Source organism: Crotalus tigris, unplaced genomic scaffold (assembly GCF_016545835.1).
Source record: "Crotalus tigris isolate CLP2741 ecotype Arizona unplaced genomic scaffold, ASM1654583v1 scf7180000024452.453762, whole genome shotgun sequence".
Taxonomy (NCBI): Eukaryota; Metazoa; Chordata; class Lepidosauria; order Squamata; family Viperidae; genus Crotalus; species Crotalus tigris.
In genome coordinates this window covers 165678-172856 of record NW_024100621.1, presented here as the reverse complement: position 1 = coordinate 172856, position 7179 = coordinate 165678, and the positions used below count along the sequence as shown (strand labels likewise).

The following is a 7179-nucleotide window of genomic DNA, read 5'->3' as shown; positions in this document are numbered from 1 at the left end:
TTAAACATAAGTAGAGATAAACCTTAGGGAGAAAGCACTGGGAGGGATATAGGAAAAAGAAAGAAACATCGTGGTGTTAGTCCAGGTTACCTCTCTTCACTGAAGACTGTAAAACAGCCAAGAATTGAGGACTGCTTCGAACAAAAGGGAACTGTTAGTAAAATAAACTTCCTCCCCACCTCCAACAAATTTGAAGCAGCAGAATGGGAATTCCAAACAAAGTTGGGAAAACAACAACTATTAGAGAGGTTTCCTTACCTGTTAGGGAAGAGTTAAATGGGAGCCAGGATTCCTGTATGGGCTACCCTGGTGTGTCCCTATTCCAAGTAATTAGTCGAAACATCTGTAGCAGGGCACTCAAAAATAAACCTAAAATTAATAAGCAAAAGCAGAATATAGAGAGGCTCCCATGGGAAAGCATGACTAAGATAGATATAACTAGGATAAATATTGAAAAATATGTCCATAACCAAGTGCATTCTGGTGGAAGGCTGGGTATATTTGGAACCATGAGATATAGCCTAAGGTTAGAGTTACAATTCAATTGAAGAGAATAGTATGAAACCTTCTGAACTCTTAAATGAGCAACATGTGTATGTGGATTACCTTATCCATAAGAGAAGCTGACTGAAAGGTTAGTAGGTGCTTGCAGCTAAGAGTAGATGAGCCTAATTGCCTTGAATGCAATTTGCAAAAGTTCTTCACAAAGCAAGAAATAAATAAATCTGCTTTGTGCTTAGCTAAGCTCAATTGAGTACATGCTCCTAGTTTAGACTTCTAAACAAAGTTCAAATTAACTGAAGTATGGACCTAACAGGCCTACAGCAGTCTGAGGCAAATCAGATCGTTGCCTCTGAAAGACCAGCAGATGGCGCCAGGGCTCAGTTCCTCAAAGTAGGGATTGTAACGATAATGTCCCAACAACAGCTTGCTGGCTTTGGAGTGAAGGGTGTCTATGCCTGCAAAAGAAACAGATTAAGGAGCAGAAAAGCCCCTAGAGGTTGTATATTGTATGAATGTGCACCTGGCCTGTTCAACACTTGACCTGAGAGCAATGTGGATACTAGCCACAGGTAGTAAGTAGGCCACAGGTAGCCACAGTTTCTAGGGATGGGAAAGAAATGTGTTTGGTTTATATCTAAATATCAAATAAGATAATTTGCACTTCATGAACTAATTGCAATAGGGCAATTATGGCAGACTTCCATAACCCATTAACTAAAGTAGTCCCCATGTGATTTGATAGACGGATGACACAGTTATAGTCATGAGTCTTGATTTTATTTTATGGCTTAACTGTAAATAGTATTCTTTTCACAACCAAATTGTGATTGTTCCAAGTAAACTATATAGCTGTCTAAAGAGACTCTAAGAAGATTGAGAGGCCCCAAACTAAAACTAATGTTAGCCACACACAGTAACAGACACACCAGCATGCAGTTAATTCTTCTCTTTGTATTTCTCTGAATTTTTTGGGAAGTTAAATTAAATTTCATTTAAAATGTACCTACATTTTGCAAATATTAAAAGGAAACACATGTAAGATATATTACTTGGATAAGTCGTGCATGGGGGAGTATTGCTGAAAAAGACCAGCTGGCTGAGGGAGACTGTACATGCAGATTCTTCTTTTGATAAGTACTAGACAAACTGATTTTTAAGAAATTAAAAATTGTAGAAAGCTATACCTATTCCTAGGCCTAACAGGTAACTGACAACATTTAGGCAACGTAGTAAAAGCAAAGGCTTAACAATTCAGTAATGGGAGAGCTATTTTATTTGTTTGCATACAATCTTGATAAATCAGAATTGTTCAAGACTGATACATGAAGCAGATAGGAAGGCTTTGAGTCCAAAAGAACCTGAATTAAAATACACATAATCCAGGTAAAATTATACATGTTGCAAAGGTAATTGCCAACAGATCAACCAAGGTTTAATTTAATCTTATTAGGCATATAATTAAAGTGATTCCAAGGACATTTTTAACAATGCAATCCTGTACATGTCTTTTCAGACTATTGCTTATGTAGAAATATGAAACAATAGAAGGAGGAAGTATAATGCAGCTTCTTGAGAAAATATCTTCTTTGTTATTGTTCTTTTAGTTGCAGCTGTAATCTGAAACGGTAAACAGAGGAGGGAAATTGCAATGTAGAGTAGTGATTGAAGAGAAAATCTTCGGAATTGGGAATTGCCAAGCGTACCTGCTGTGTAAGGCTTATTGATTAGAAAAAACCAAAATGAAAAAGTTGTTATGCCCTAATAGTTTGTTCCAAGATGGGAAAGGTCATGTTTAAATATAAACATGTACCATTTGAGTGAGTTAACAGAGCAAACAGAGGAAGCATTAATGCCAAGAAAGAAAATATCAGAGGTTGGTGTGAACTAGGTAACATTTCCTTTTAAGATGGATCAATATAGCTTTATGGCTGAATAGATGATGCTTGAAGGGCTAATTCCAACCAAAGGGAACCCAGATAAAAGAACTCCAGCTCTCCAAGGAACAGGTATGTACATTGTGTGTGTGTGGGGGGGGGGGGGAAGTCAAGAGACCCTAACATGCCATTTGCTTTCAACAGCCCATTTCCCAAAATAGGAAGTGGTGGGCAAGCAACAATTAATTGATATGCCTTGCATTACTGTTCAATGAAATTAACAGGATAAATATAATCCCATCATGCAGTTAATAATCTTTGCTGGCTGTGAAATTAAACAATGTACTTGAATCATAATATTTGGAGGTCTCTAAAGGCTGCAACCATTGATTTCAGGGGGTTTGGGCGGTTCAGGTTACATCGTGGATTTTAACTCAGCTTGATAGCCCACTAGAATTTTCACTCCATAATTCCAAGTTTGCATGGCCAAAACTAATGAAGTCCAGCTCATCTGGAGAACCTCAAGCTAATGGAGGCCACCGAAAAGATACCCTCACACACTGGATGGATTCAGATACTTACCACGTATGCCCCGTTTTTAATCAAGTATGTGGTAACGCATTAAGTACTTTATCCATCACATTTTTGCATAGGTAGAACATGATTATTTTATTTTATAAGTAGAGAACTGAGATTCGGAACCAGCCTTGTCAGCAAATGGTGCTAGAATGTCTAACATTGTAGCGACTGGTCCTCAGTGTCCCTTTTTATGCTTCCATTGGATTTCACATTAAATCATACTATAATGCAGTGTTTCCCAAACTTGACAATTTTAAGGCATGTGGACTTCAACTCCCAGAATTCCACAGCCAGCATTGCTGGCTGTGGAATTCTGGGAGTTGAAGTCCACATGCCTTAAAATTGTCAAGTTTGGGAAACACTGCTATAATGGTAGAAGAAGTAGATCTGGATCCTCACCCAAGCATTTTCCTTCCCAGCGTTCTCCTCAGTCTGATATGCACTTCCTCTTTGGAAGTGTTGCCAAAGGACAGAGAAGCAGTCTCCCTTTACCACCCAGGACACCAGCTGTCCCTGAACAATAGTATTAATTCCATCAAACAATCAGTTGCATCTCCCCTGAGTGGGGGCTGAAGTCTGTTCTCTGACTTGCTCTGATTTAGCACATGTTACTCCATGGTTCAGTTTTTTTTTTTTCATTTAAGAATTCAGGGATTAACTCTTTGATGTGGGCCAGTCCTTTAAAACACTGAACATCCAGACCAGATTCTTCTATATTTTTAATTGCAAACTCTTCGTAAATAAGGAAGGAAATGGGAGGAAAAAAAACCACCACTCTCTAAAAGGATATTCACAAAAGGCAATATAGGTAGTCCTCAAAATGTATGTGGGTGATACATTTGTTAATTGAGTTTTGCTCCGTTTAATGACTTCTCTTGCCACAGTTGTTAAATGAATCACTGCAGTTATCAAGTTAATAACATGGTTGTTAAGTGAATCTGGCTTCCCCATTGAATTTGCTTGTCAGGTCACAAAGGTGGATCACATAACCCTGGAACACTGCAACTGTCATAAATATGAGTTAATTGCCAAGCATCCAAATTTTGATCGCGCGACCACAGGGATGCTACAACCATCATGAATGTGAAAAATGATCATAACTCATTTTTTTCACTGCCGTTGTAACTTTGAACAGTCACTAAATGAACTGTTGTAAGTTGAGGACTATCTATATTGTAAAACACAATTTAACTAATTCTTAGCATGCTATCGGTACTAGTGTATGTTAGTCATATCCTATTTTTTAAAAAATATTATTTACTAGGTCTAAATGAATGTTCTGTTTGAATTCAATGCTTGTTATTTATATTCTGTTGCTTTATTTGAAGATTATTCTTAGTGTGTTGTCCTCTTAATATTATCGGTCAGAAATGTGTGCTTACTCCATCTTTCTCTCCTTAAAAGGTTCCCCCCCCCACTATGATTGTTTGGAAGCAAAGAAGATATAACACAGGAAGAGGAGAAATAAATACAATAACACTTCCTGAATGAGGTGGAACAAAAGTCAAATATAAATCTTGCCAGGGAAACTAATGTTTTGCTAGATTTTTGATGTAACTGTAGCTGAAGCATGGTTGCCACTGAAAACCACATCTCTTTTTCAGTGATGATTTCCTCGTTGCAAATTCATAATGGGGGTTCATTGTGCTGTAACATTCCATCACTCAGAAAACAGCCACTCATAAACTGGAATGTGCAACCCTCCATCCTGACCACATGACCTGTCATGAAACCACAAGGAAGTCTACAGTCAAAGGGGAGCTTGGCCATGGACATTTGTTTGCAGGGTAAGGTTGCAGCATTAGGTCCTTTTCCTTATTACATGTGATGAGTAAAAATAATTAGGAGGTCCAAGTCCTCTGCTCCCACTGAAAACCATGCCTCAAAATGCAGTTCCAAGTTCTGAAGGCCAAATTGGCCTATTTGTTAGATCAATGTTTCTCAACCTTGACAACTTTAAGACATGTGGACTTCAACTCCCAGAATTCCCCAGCCAGCCTTAAAGTTGCCAAGACTGAGAAACACTGCCACAGTTAAAGACAGATGTACACAAATAAAAGAACTTTCCTATAGATATCTTCAAGGGACCAAGGTTACATTAAATATGAGAAGACACACAGAGTGACATACAATACAAATTCTGCCTTGGCATTCTTGCATGCTGACACCTGGTGTACCTATGTAAGTCACAAATCTTACATCATGACACATCTTTCATCACTTGCTTCCCGCTGATCCCCATACCTCTCCTCCCCCAACAAAATCCAGATTACACACGCAACTTTCCTGCTTTAAAACAAAACAAAACAATAAACTACACCATTGATAAGCACTGAGCTTTACCCACATAGAAATCCATTCAATTTTCACGGCACACCAAGATACTGTACGTTTAAGCCAGGGGTCTTCAAACTTGGCCCTTTTATAATTTGCGGACTTCAACTCCCAGAATTCCTCAGCCAGCATGCCTGGCTGAGGAATTCTGGGAGTTGAAGTCCGCAAGACATAAAAGGACCAAGTTTGAAGACCCCTGGTTTAAGCTTTCCTCCTGAACAAGCTTACTCTAAAAGCCATTATGCTTTCCCTCAGAGAGCCAGGAGCTGGGAAGAGTGAAAGAAGAAAACAGTCTTTTTTAGGTGAAGCAGTTTCAGCTTAGTTGAGCTGCTTGCTTGCAAATGCTTTGCTCCGCAGGGAAGAAAAAAATGGAGAACAGTGTGTTCCTTCCATGCCTGAGGTGATAGAAGAATGCAGAACCTGTTTCTTCAGCCCTGACCAGCAGCAGAGTTGGCATTTAACCCTGAGCTACCAATGATTTTTTTCTGAACGTCATGAAAGCACTAAGAATGTGGAGCTAGGCTCTTGTGTAAGGGCTGCCTGATCTCCATTGAGTCTTACTGAGAATAGAATTGTTGGCCAAGCATGATTGGCTATACAAGGAAGTCTAGTTTAAATCCATTGTCCTAGTTTAATCCATTGTGCTACTTTTCGTTGTGCTGCTTACAATATTTGCTATCTGCAAGGGAGTAGGAATGTAATAATAATAATAATAATAATAATAATAATAATAATAATAATAATAATAATAATAATAATAATAATAAAGTTGGAAGGGACCTTGGAGGTCATCTAGTCCAACCCCCTGCTCAGGCAGGAAACCCTATACCATTTCAGACAAATGGCTGTCCATTCTCTTCTTAAAAACTTCCAGTGTTGGAGCATTCACCGCTTCTGGAGTCAGGTTGTTCCACTGGTTAATTGTTCTAATTGTCAGGAAGTTTCTCCTTAGTTCTAGGTTGCTTCTCTCCTTGATTAGTTTCCATCCATTGCTTCTTGTCCTGCCTTCAGGCGCCTTGGAAAATAGCTTGACTCCCTCTTCTTTGTGGCAGCACCTGAGATCTTGGAATACTGCTATCATGTCCCCCCCCTTGTCCTTCTCTTTGTTAAACTAGACATACCCAATTCCAGCAGCCTTTCCTTATATGCTTTGGCCTCTAATCCCCTAATCATCTTTGTTGCTCTTCTCTGTACTCTTTCTAGAGTCTCAACTTCTTTTTTACATCGTGGTGACCAAAACTGGATGCAATATTCCAAGTGTGGCCTTACCAAGGCATTGTAAAGTGGTATTAATACTTCATGTGATCTTGATTCTATCCCTCTGTTAATGCAGTCCAGCACTGCATTAACCTTTTTGGCAGCTGCAGCACACTGCTGACTCATATTTAAGTGATTGTCCACTAGGACTCTGAGGTCCCTCTCACAGTTACTACTATTGAGCAAAGTACCCCTATACTATACCTGTACATTTGGTTTTTCTTGCCTAAATGTAGAACCTTACTTTTTTCACCATTGACTTTCATTTTGTTAGATAGCGCCCGGTGTTCAAGTCTGTCCAGATCCTCCTGTATCCTAAGCCTGTCTTCTGGAATGTTGGCTATTCCTGCCAGCTTGATGTCATCTGCAAATTTGATGAGTTCCCCATTTATCCCCTCGTCCAAATCGTTGATGAAGATGTTGAAGAGCACTGGGCCCAGAACAGAGCCCTGGGGCACCCCACTACACACTTCCCTCCATGTAGATGCGGTTCCATTGAGGACCACACTCTGAGTACAGCTGGTCAGCCAGCTACGGATCCATCTGGTGGTGATGCTGTCTAACCCGCATTTTTCTATCTTATCAAGTAGTAGGTTGTGATCTACTTTATCAAATGCCTTACTGAAGTCCA

At 39.4% G+C, this 7179-nt stretch overlaps 1 long non-coding RNA gene across 1 annotated transcript; it reads left to right on the top strand.

The window, feature by feature from the left end:
* The first annotated feature begins 2047 nt into the window (after window positions 1-2047).
* Window positions 2048-6872, top strand: LOC120303051. Its single transcript, XR_005555331.1, has 3 exons — window positions 2048-2510; window positions 4562-4744; window positions 6823-6872. It is a non-coding gene; the product is annotated as an uncharacterized LOC120303051 (long non-coding RNA).
* Window positions 6873-7179: the final 307 nt, after the last annotated feature.